At 39.9% G+C, this 11,431-nt stretch overlaps 1 protein-coding gene across 4 annotated transcripts in view; it reads right to left on the reverse strand.

The window, feature by feature from the left end:
* Positions 1-11,431, reverse strand: part of PLEKHM3 (pleckstrin homology domain containing M3) — a 184,547-nt gene that overhangs the window by 11,324 nt on the left and 161,792 nt on the right. The gene's annotated exons all lie outside the window — the stretch shown is intronic.

Below are 11,431 nucleotides of genomic sequence, written 5' to 3' on the forward strand. Positions count from 1 at the left end.
ATTTAAAAAGAGATGCACCTAGGGCTTCCCTGGTGGCGCAGTGGTTGAGAGTCCGCCTGCCGATGCAGGGGACACGGGTTCGTGCCCTGGTCCGGGAAGATCCCACATGCCGCGGGGCAGCTGGGCCCGTGAGCCATGGCCGCTGAGCCTGCACGTCCGGAGCCTGTGCTCCACAACGGGAGAGGCCGCAACAGTGAGAGGCCCGCGTACCGCACAAAAAAAAAAAAAAAAAAAAAAAAAGAGATGCACCTGTATAAGTATCTCAGGTGGTCAAGGACCAATCCTGACTTTAGACATCTGACTTTTTGAACATCTCAGTTTTTTTTTTTCATCTTTATATAATGTCAAGGGTATTGTTTGACTTTTGGTGGGTTAAACTAACAGACTGTTTACATGTTTATAAAATTAGGAAACACTGTTTAATTGTTCAATAATATATAAATTTTTAGTAGTTAAAATTATCCTAATGTGCTTGAACCAAGCATGTATTGGAAAAATAATGCAATAATGCTTAAAACCTGGTACTATCAACAACATATAGTAACACTGAATGAGGGAAAAAGGCAAGAACAACAATGCCTGTTTTAGCAGCCCCTTTGATTCAGTGAGAACATTATTTGGAACTTTTGCTTCCACTCTGCATATTAGTAAAAGCTGGATGGAACTGATAATCACAGTAATAAAAAGTTATGAATAGTTATGCTATGTACACAAGCAATAAATAGACACGTAAGACACCTGAAAGTCACTAAAAATTTTATTTCTTTCAACACTGCGCTGTGTATATTCATAAGACAGGACTAGGGTGGAGAAGGCTAGGTGGTAGTATATCTGCAAAGGAAACTCTCAAAGGGAGCAATGTGCTCACTCAGTGGGGGAAGCCAGTGGTCACTCACTGATTAGCAATGTGCTTGCTAACTAATAAATAAGGCTTTTCTCTTTCATTGCCTCTGGGAGGTGGCTTGGGCAAGCTGTCTAGAACCCTCAGTGAGAAAAACTGAGGTGAGAAACTTTTGTGGGGTTAGGCCCGGAGAAGGGTTAAGGACTGCTCTTAGGTACTTTCTAAGTATTAAGGTTCCCCTGATTAGGTCTCTCTCTTTTAAACAGTGGACCTTACGTACCTCTCAGGAAAGCTGAAAGCAGAGGAAGGGGAAAGTCACCTTTCGTGCTTTGCTGCTTTGACATTCACATCACTTGTCCCTAAAGCCCTGAATTGGTGCCTATTTCTGATACTGCAGGAGAACCATGCCCCCCCTCAGTTTACCTCAGGTCTCACTCTCCCACCCTAATTCCATCCTTCCTCCCCTTCCCTGCCCCCCACCTTGTCTTCCCTACTGCCAAGGAAAATTTGCTTGTTTCTTCATCCTCAATTCTGAAATTTTTCTTTCCAATCATTAATGTAAGCTGCTTTCCCACCTAAGTCTTTTAATTTAAATTTCCTTTCTCCTCACCATCTCTTTCTAGAAAACAAGTGTTAACTCCCCTCGTACAGAAGAGCTTTAAGATACTTCAACCTCCCCGCTCTCAAGGCCGAACTAGATCTTTTAGTTTAAGTTATATCAGTCCAAGTTAGTGGCTTCTAACGTTTCCAATGCAGTCTTTAAACCAGCCACTGATTCATTATTTGCAAGCAAGTCTACTATGTTATTGGTTTTATAAAAGGCAATTCCCACATTTCTGTTTTTCACATGAATTACCTCTTTTAATGCTCTCTTGCCCTGTTCTCTCACCCAAAGGTTACAAACTTCTTTCCATTAATTTAATTTTGGTGAGAACACCCATCGCCACTGCCAACCATCACTAGAAGTAAGTGAAACTAGTTGAGGGTATGTAGTCGTCTTTTACACTCCTAGGATGCTCTGTGCATCCCTCAAATTTTAGGCTAGTGCTCTGACAACAGGGTGAGGCAGAAAGGGTACCGCACTGGGGTGTGACAGCCTGAATCTCCAGCTAGCTATGGGTGTGGTGTGGTGGGGGACACTGGCTTCCATGGGGGGGTGGAGGGGGTGGGGAAAGGGTGTGTGTTGCAGGACGTGGGGGTGATGGGCAAACGACTGCTAAGCTTCCCACATTCTATGCTCTGTTATACTTCATTCCAAATATAATAGCAACTTTTGTATAGAGTGTAAACAGCTATGAACTGTGCCTTTATCTCTATTTTAAGTACTCTGAAAGAATCAGGAACCAAACAGATGATTATTAATGGTAGCTATAGAGGGCACAGGCAGGTATTTCCTGATGTGGCATTGAGCGGTTTAATATTCAGAATACTGAAGGGGTTTAATAAAGACACGATAATGCACATTAGATGCTGAAATAAAAACAAAATGATGACTTAAACAGGTTACTATCTGTGCTCCTGTAATTAGTTGGATGAAAAAGTCTCAAAATATCCTAAACATATACTGACAAAACCAAGATACTGTTGTACCTCTTGTAATTCTAAAGCACAGAAACAGTTCATTTCAGAACATATTGCTCAGTCTGAAAAGTCAACATTTTTTGTATGGAAAGGTAAATATTCCTTCTCTTCCCTATTGTGTATTCAGGTTACTTATTTACAGTTCCATGGGGAAGGAAAAAGCTCACACTAAGAAATGACCTAAAAGATGTTTTGAAAATTAAGTTATCCGGGTAGCTTAGCAAAGCTCAAATTTTTGACAGTAAAGTCTCCATTGGGCCAATAAAACACATCTGTCCCTAATATATAATAGAACGTTAGCTATCACTCGATAAAGTCAGGTCTCTTGGTGATGTCTACATTTAAACAGACAATTTCCCTGAAATTAGTTTAAAAGCTATTTAAAATAAAAGAAAATACGTTGATAAGTACAGATTTGAAAAACTAAAGTAAACCATCCATTCATGAATTATTTATTGAGCATTCACTATGTGCTGTTCTAGATGTAGAGGATGGAGCAGTGAGCAAAATAGAAAAAGTCCATTTCCTCATGGATCTTACATTATTTCAGAATGGTGGACTGAATCAATTTGAAATTATATCTTAATCCCTTTGGGTGAAATGTGTCAAAAAAATCAGTCAACTTCACTGAAAACGTTATGACAAACCATCAAACAGACTAATACAAAATGCTAAGCAATGGAGCTGAAGTAAAGCTCTTACAAGCTCTTACTTCTTTGGTCAATAAGAGCTTAAAACAGTGTCATACACCTGATGTGTAGATGGTGGGGCAGCTTGTTAAAGATCACACAGCCATTTAGTGGCAGAGTTAGGAATGACATCTAGACTTTCGTCTTCCCAGTCCAGCGATCTTTCTGTGGACTAGCCTGCCTTTTCTTATGGATCTTGATAATTTTAGAGCCAATTAAGTTTTTTTTTTCCTGTAAAAGTACCCATCAGTGGAAGTGTATAGATTAAATACAACTATTTTCCTGGTTCTAATATGGTGTGATAAAAAGACTGGATATAAAATTATGTATTTCATACAATCTCAATTTTATTAAAAAACATATATGCATACGTATGTATGGAGAATTTTCTTCTTTATACTTTTATGTTCTTTTTTTAATTTTATTTTTTATTTATTTTTTTACTTTCATATATTTCTAACCCTTTCTATAATGAACATCAATTTAGTTTATAATTGGAAAGTTAAAACAAGAGTTAAATAAGTTCTCCCCCTCCAAACCACAAAAAATTAGGTTGTCTGAAACGCTTAGAGATAAAATGATTAACATAATATTAGCCAGACACCTAAGTAGAAACTTGGTAAGAAATGTGTCTGGGGGAGACAACAGCCATCTATTCAAGTGACCAAATGGCTTCAAAAACCAATGTCGGCCTCACCAGCTAGGACTGTGTTTATAAATGCACAGAATTTGTCAAGCGGCTTAATGGCAAAAAGGGTCAGGTCAGCCCTGAGGATTTCTCAAAAGTTTTGTCTGTGTTAGCAGACGTTCTGAAACATTTTGACATGTGAATATAGGAGTCACCAGGCCAAGGTAAAATGTTATTTACCAAGTGACTCTTTGACCAAAGTTTAAAAGCTAAATAAACTAGCATTGTGCTCGAGTTTTTATCAAGGGGAACCTTCATTGACTCAATAAATACGTTTAAGAGCAGGCAGTCATGTAGCCTAAGGAGAGCAGAATTCCATCTTGTAAGTCACCCCCTGCTTCTGCCACTCATGAAATCTGTGCGCTCTCTGTGTTTCAGTTTTTCTACGCTAAACATGTCTAAATGGTCTCCACAGGCCCTTCTGACTTTGTTAGTTTTGATTCTAGAACAGAGGCAGGAGTCTTGTCCTGCACCATCAGAGTTAGAGAACCATGGAGAAAGTTCCTCGATATGCTCCTGTTCAACCCGGGGTGGGGGGAGAGAACACTAAGCAGATGGGAACTACTGGTTCCTCAACAAACACACCTATGAAGAGGAGTCCAAATTCCCTCTGGCTGCTGGGAGGATCCCACACCTCATTACAATACTTGCTGAGTGGCTGCTTCCCAAGAAAAGCCACAGAAAGGAAATATCATTAAAAAAGCGTATGTGCGTTGAGGGAAGCTGTTCCCTCCCTAAAGCCCAACCTCGCCAAGGCTGTTGTTCTCTCTTGTGGAACAGGATGTAACAGGACTGCCAAGCACAGCCCACAACCCTGCTAATTAGGTGCACCGACAGTGTTTGTTTTGGAACCATTTACCAACAGAGGAATGTGTCAGGATGATTAGTGAAAAAAGGGTATGTAATGTATGTGTATTCGAGTCCAGATGAGGGCATAATCCAGGTATTCAGTCTGTTTGTGCAAGGACTCACAGAAATGAAGCCTGAGCAAATAGGAAGCCACAAGGAAAGCTCAGCTTCTGAGCAGTGCTTCTCTCTCCTCCTCTTCTGGAGTTTTCTTCTACTCCCCCAACTCCCACCAAAAAAGTCCTGCCTAAACATGAAACTCTCTTTCAAAAAATGACAAACTATTGTATAACTGGCTGCCCAGAAGAATGGAAAAGCCTTTGTAAGGCTGCTGGCAAATCTGGGGTTTAATGATTTTCTAGGCACAGAAGTGGCAACCTTAGGCAAAGCCGTCTCCACATTTACCTTCCATGAACAAATCAAAGGAAACTAGGGCAATGGAAAACACAGCTCTTAATGGACGGCTCACGTTGTGCTGAGAATTGTGCATCTCAGCATCTTCTGTGTGAAGAAGTAATTCTATCCTTCATAATACGGCTGGGTTTTTTTTCTCTTTTTAAACAAACCTTTTTAAGGTTTGACTACAATTAGTTATTTGAAGCTTCATGTGTACATGAAGCTTAAAGAAGGGCAGAGGTGCCAAGACAAAGCACAAAGTCCATGCCCCAACAAGTTCAGGTCCTCAGGGGCAGGGTGGTATGAATAGCAATGAGATGCAAAATGACAAAGGCCAATTCCAGAGGTCAAGGTGTTGGGAGGAGTCTCCATGCTCTTCAGTACAAGCTAGACATTTCTGGAGTTTGGCCAAGATGGATGAAAGCGATGGGGGCTTGAACTGAGTTCTTTGGGAGACCTTTTTTTCTGTAAGCTAACCGGACAAAATAGATTTTAAAAGTGAAAAACAGGATAAGCCCTCTTAGAAACTCACTTGCTATGGACTTTTCCATGAGGCCAGTGTTCGTTCTCAGTAGACAGATATAGGAAATGTTCTGTGAACGTGTGCAGACTGGATGTGGTGTCAGAGTATGTTAACTCAACTGGTAAGAGTTTGATGTTGATAAATTCAAGGTCCTGTGTGCAACTGTGATTTCTTGGAGAGGAGGAAGTAGTCGACTATTACATACAAAAGGAAAACTACCAAGTAATGCTCAGTCTGCTTCTCCAAACCCCCAGAGCTTTAAAAAAACATGTAACCCTTTTAGAAGAGTAACCACTGAGCTGCAGATGCCCTAACACAGGAAGAACATGTGCTCAGGGATGCCTTCCTAGGACAAGTGCTCGTTGACCTCCATAGGCCAACACTCATGCCAGAGAAATATTTGAAACGACAGGTCAGTTGCTTCAACCTTACATATAAGTCTGTAGTGTTACTTCAGACTTTTACCATGCTCCTCTATCCTCACAAGTACTTTTTCCCCAGATTTATTGAGATATAATTAACATATAACATTGCATTAGTTTTAGGCGTACAGCATGATGATTTGATATATGTACATGTTGCAAAATGATCACCACAGTAAGTTGAGCTGACATCCATCACCTCACAGTCACAAAAGTTTCTTTTTCTTGTGATGAGAACTTTTAAGCTATAGCCTCTTAGCAACTTTCATATATATGATACAGTATTATTATCTTTAGTCGCCATGCTGCACGTTATTCATCTTATAACTGGAAGTCTGTACCTTTTTGACCCCCTTCACCCATTTTGCCCCTTCCACACCCCCTTGCCTCTGGCAACTGCTAATCTGTTCTCTGTATCTATGAGTTTGGTTCTTTTTAGATTCCCCATATAGGTGAAATCATATAATATCTGTTTTCCCTGTCTGATTTGTTTCATTTAGTGCAAGTATTTTAAGTTCTCTTAACCAGTTTTTTAAAAAAGCGTTGTCAGTGTTCTTAATGAATGCACATAATATATTTGGGAGAGTTAAACCAAATAGCAAATAGTTATGGGATGCCTACTATACGAAACACACCAAATTCGGTATTAATATATAATCATCTTATAGCACTCCCACATCTAAATACAGCCCCGAATGGGAGCAGGGTCATAAAGTCTTGAAGTGCAGTGTTTTCCATACTGGAAAACCTGTGGGGATGGCTTGTATATGACCTGAAAAAATCAACAAGGCTGAATGGATCAGACACAAAGGATGGAACTGATTTATGATAGCTGGTATGTTTTGCAAGTCCCATGTTAAACGCATGCTGAGTGTTTTTAAGATGAAGTATTTATGTACTTGTGATCTGGAAACATTTCAAGATTCAGGACTGGCATCTTCACAGAAATGTGTGAAGCAGGATGGTCTCCTTAGTAGCATTATGTCCTTAATAACAAAAGAAGACCAGTGATATGTAGAGATGTTGGAAAGAAAGCTGGATAGGAGGTAATTTTAGGATTTAAAAAAAAAACCCCAAAAAACTAAGTCCTGGGTCATTCTGTGGATTTATGTGACGTTTTTCCTTTTATATTGATTGTTTTCACTGAACTCTTAGGGCAGTATCAGTCTAATCTTCTGATTTGTAATTCTGAAAATTTAGAGCCCTTATTTCTGATTCTCAGTCAAGGAGGGCATGTTTTGTCATTCCTATTTCCTTAGGATGTGGAATTGGACACTTGTTTTAACAGAATGTTCCTCTCTCCTAGGGCTGAGCTTTCCTTTTAGTCCTCTAAAGGGTAAATGCTGGATTAGGCTTAAGTAAAGCAGTTTTGTGATTCTGGACCTTCCTATTGTATTTAAAATCTTGCAATTTGGATTTCAGTGTTTTCCTATTTAAAGGAGAGAGGTAGGTACTTAATCTGGAGTTTACCTTCATAAACCTGATTAAGGTGGGTTCTTAGCTGCACAGGTACCCCTCGCGGACCTGGCCTGCTGGGCTGCTCAGAGGTGGGAGCCCTGCTGTGGTCCCCTTTCCCACTCCCCCTCACAACAGCCCCTCGGCCACCGCACGAAAGAAAAGCAGAGCTTTCCCCTCCCCAATTTAACTCTGGCTCACTGCTCCAAGTATAAAAACTTCCAGGTTGGCAAATAAAGGGAAAATTGTAAATAACAATTTTGGGGGAGGCTTCTTTTATTTATTTATTTATGGCTGCGTTGGGTCTTCGTTGCTGTGCAGGGGCTTTCTCTAGTTGCGGCGAGCGGGGGCTACTCTTCATTGTGGTGCGCGGGCTTCTCATTGCGGTAGCTTCTCTTGTTGCGGAGCACGGGCTCTAAGCGCGCGGGCTTCAGTAGCTGTGGCTCGCGGGTTCTAGAGCGCAGGCTCAGTAGTTGTGGCGCACGGGCTTAGTTGCTCCACGGCATGTGGGATCTTCCCGGACCAGGGATCGAACCCGTGTCCCCTGCATTGGCAGGCGGAATCTTATCTAATGCGCCCCCAGGGAAGTCCGGGGGGAGGCTTCTTTAATAGCAGAGGTACATACAATTTTCAAATTTCTTTCAGGGGGTATGCTGCAAAAACAGTTTGAAGACTACAGGTACAAAAAAACCCCAGCGATGTATAATGAAAAAAGCATAGGTTTTGGAGTCAGATATATTTGGGTTCAAGTTTTGGCTTTATCTTTTGGGCCAAGTTAATTGCCTCCTCTGAACCTAGGTTTCCTCATTATTAAAATAGAGGTAATAATACTCCCTCAGATGACTGGCATAAGAATTAAATGATGAGATATGTAAACTGCTGGCACCAGTACTAGTAAATATTAGTGTCATTTTCCTACAATCCCAGAACATTCTCTATGTCTGCCAGAGATGGTGTTCTAAAAATTAATACTAGGGCTATGTTTCTAAATTATACATTCATGAAGTTTCCTCCTGCATAACGATTCATTTAATAAGGAAAAGAAAGTCTCAAGAGTTGACCAATGTTTGATATGTAGTCATAATCAAATAAGCATGTTAAAACCGAGTGTATTCTAATATTGAAGTGCATAAATCGGTGCTTTAGAGCTCAACATGGAGCTCTATCATATGTTTAGAAATTGTGGAACGTCTTTCTACCCACAATATACGTCATTCCCCTTCTTGGAGCCCCGGGTCCACTCCCTCTACTGTGGCTCCTCCCACATGTTAACACAACTGCCTACTGGCTTGCCTGTCTCTTACTAGAGACTCTCAACTATTTGCGAGCAAGGAGCATGCCGGGTTCACTGTGTGTCTCTAGAACCCAGCCCAGTGCACAAACATAATATGTTCAATGAATCATTTATTGAAAGAAAGAATAGTTCTAATGCTTGTGGAATGTTCTTTACTGAATTGTAATTATGCTATTCACATGATATTTGGATCTGAAAGGACATTAAATATAGTTCGGAGGGTGCAGAGGTGCTGAATTTAGCAAGATGGTCAGGATGTGGTAACAAATTCACTAAATACTAAATTTCTAGGATTTTCACATGCAGAGTTTTAAAACGTATTTTATTATGGAAAATTTCAAACGTATTCAGAAGTAGAGAGGATAGTATAATAAACCCCTGTGTACCGAGCACCTAGCTTCAACAATTATCTATCTCTTTCACCTATACTTATCGCCTTTCTCCCACCATCAGATTATTCTGAAGTAAATCCAATGCATCATTACTTCATCCATAAAGATTTCAATTATGCATAGATTTAAAAATTTATCCCACAATTCAAATTTACTTTTATTTACCCACATTTATTTATTCAGTACATCTTTATAGATATGTTTTAAATCTGCAACTCTATTTCTGATTAAAGTTTTCCTTCAGTAAATCTTTTATTAGTGTTTCTTTTTGTTCTTTTCCATTGATGTGTACAAGCCACTCCCAGTGTTTAACTGGAAACTGAACACGATGGGAAAGCGCAACAGGCTCCTGGAAAGTATTATCCACCTGGAATTCCAGGAAGGCAGGTCAGAGCTCCTTCGGACTCAGACATTTGTGCAAGCTTGGAGAACTGCATCTGACCAAGGGAGAAACAGAGCATTCTAACTAGCTATGTATTCTTTCCTACTGGGTAAAGGCCCTATGAGCTCATAGATGTGCTAATGTGGTCATTTCGCTTGTGAGAATCCAGCACCTCTGATCATGACCACAGATATTTTACAGGAGGGATCTTTTCCTTCTGAATGTGACTTAGAATCGCATGGGGAGTCTTTGAAGATACAGATTCTGGGGATTTAAAGAAGCCAGGTCTCACAGGAGATTCTGATGTGCAGTGAGAGGGGAGTACCTCTGTCCCTGCAAGGGACAAGTCCTGGGACTGAGGCTTTAAAAATGTGTGCATACCAGCACCCTGATCTTGGTTTCTAATATTCTCTATTAAAAGGAACCAGGGCTCCTTGGAGAAACGGCTGCTTCTAGGATTAGGGCAGGAATTATATAAGATGAGCCTGGAGCATCTGACAGTGCCAGAAAGTAAGGAAATGCTCAAAACCAAAAACCCCATAATCATTGGGATATGCCAAAGGGACACAGAAGCCAACTGAAAGAGTTATTAAATGGCTAAAACCAGAACAGTTTGAGTAACAAAATAAAGTGGTATTGGATTATAACCCAAAGTATAAAATAAATATGCAAGAGTCCATATTGACATGAGTAAATAATTGAAGAAATAAATGGGGAAGAAACAAATCTCTTATGCAGAAGAATTCCAAATAATTTTGTACATACTGCACTCACAAAGGGATGGGGTATAACTCCCCACTGCTTAAGTGTAGGCTGAACATACTGACTTCCTTCCAGAAGGAAAGTGTGGAAGGGGGATGGAGTGGGTGGCGGAAAGAAGAGTAACTTTAAAGTGGAGACACTTGACACAAAGACTACGGTGATCAGTCACGTTCATAGTACGTACCCATGATATGATATGATGAAAACGACACTGCTGCTGTGTTCTTCCTCCCAGACCCACAGAACCCAGTGTAATCATAAGAAAAACAACAAGTATATCCCAATAGAGGGATTCTACAAAATACCTGGCCAGTACCCCTCAAAACTGTCAAAGTCATAAAAACAAAGCCTGAGAAACTGTCACCGCCAAGAAGCCTAGGGTGATGTGACAATTAAATGTAAGGTGATATTCTGGAACAGAAAAGGACACTAGGTAAAAACTAAGGAAACTGGAAAAAAACCTATGGACTTTGGCTAATAATAATGTATCAATATTGGTTCATGAATGGTAACAAATGTACCATACTAACATAACTGGGTGTGAGGTATAAAGGAACTCTCTGTACTATCTTTGTGATTTTTCTGTAAATCTAAAATCGTTCTAATAAAGTTTATGAAAAATTTTCAGCCTTGATCTTTGAGTCAAATGTTCAGCTAAATGAATTGTTTTATTTTAATAGATTTTATTTTTTAGGACAGTTTTAGATTTACAGAAAAATTGAGTAGATAGTACAGAGTTCCTGTATTAGTACCGCCTCTCCCTGAGTTTTCCGTATTATCAACATCTTGCATTAGTGTGGTATGTCAGTTACAATTAATGAACCAATATTGACATATTATTAACTGAAGTCTGCAGTTTAAATAAAGGTTCATTCTGTGTTGTACAGCTCTGTGAGTTTTGACAAATGTATGATGTCATGTGTGCACTATCACAGAATCATATAGAATAATCTCACTGCCCTAAAAATTTCCTGTGCTTCACCTATTCGTCCCTCCCTACCCCCTCTCAAACCCCTGGTAATCAGTGATTTTCTTACCATCTGTATAGTTTTGCCTTTTTCAGAACATCACAGATTTGGAATCATATAGTACGTAGCCTTTTCAGATTGGCTTCTTTCACTCAATTATAGGCATTTAAGTTTCCTCCATGTCCTTTTGTG

The sequence above is a fragment of the Orcinus orca genome, chromosome 7 (assembly GCF_937001465.1).
Source record: "Orcinus orca chromosome 7, mOrcOrc1.1, whole genome shotgun sequence".
NCBI classification, from domain to species: Eukaryota; Metazoa; Chordata; class Mammalia; order Artiodactyla; family Delphinidae; genus Orcinus; species Orcinus orca.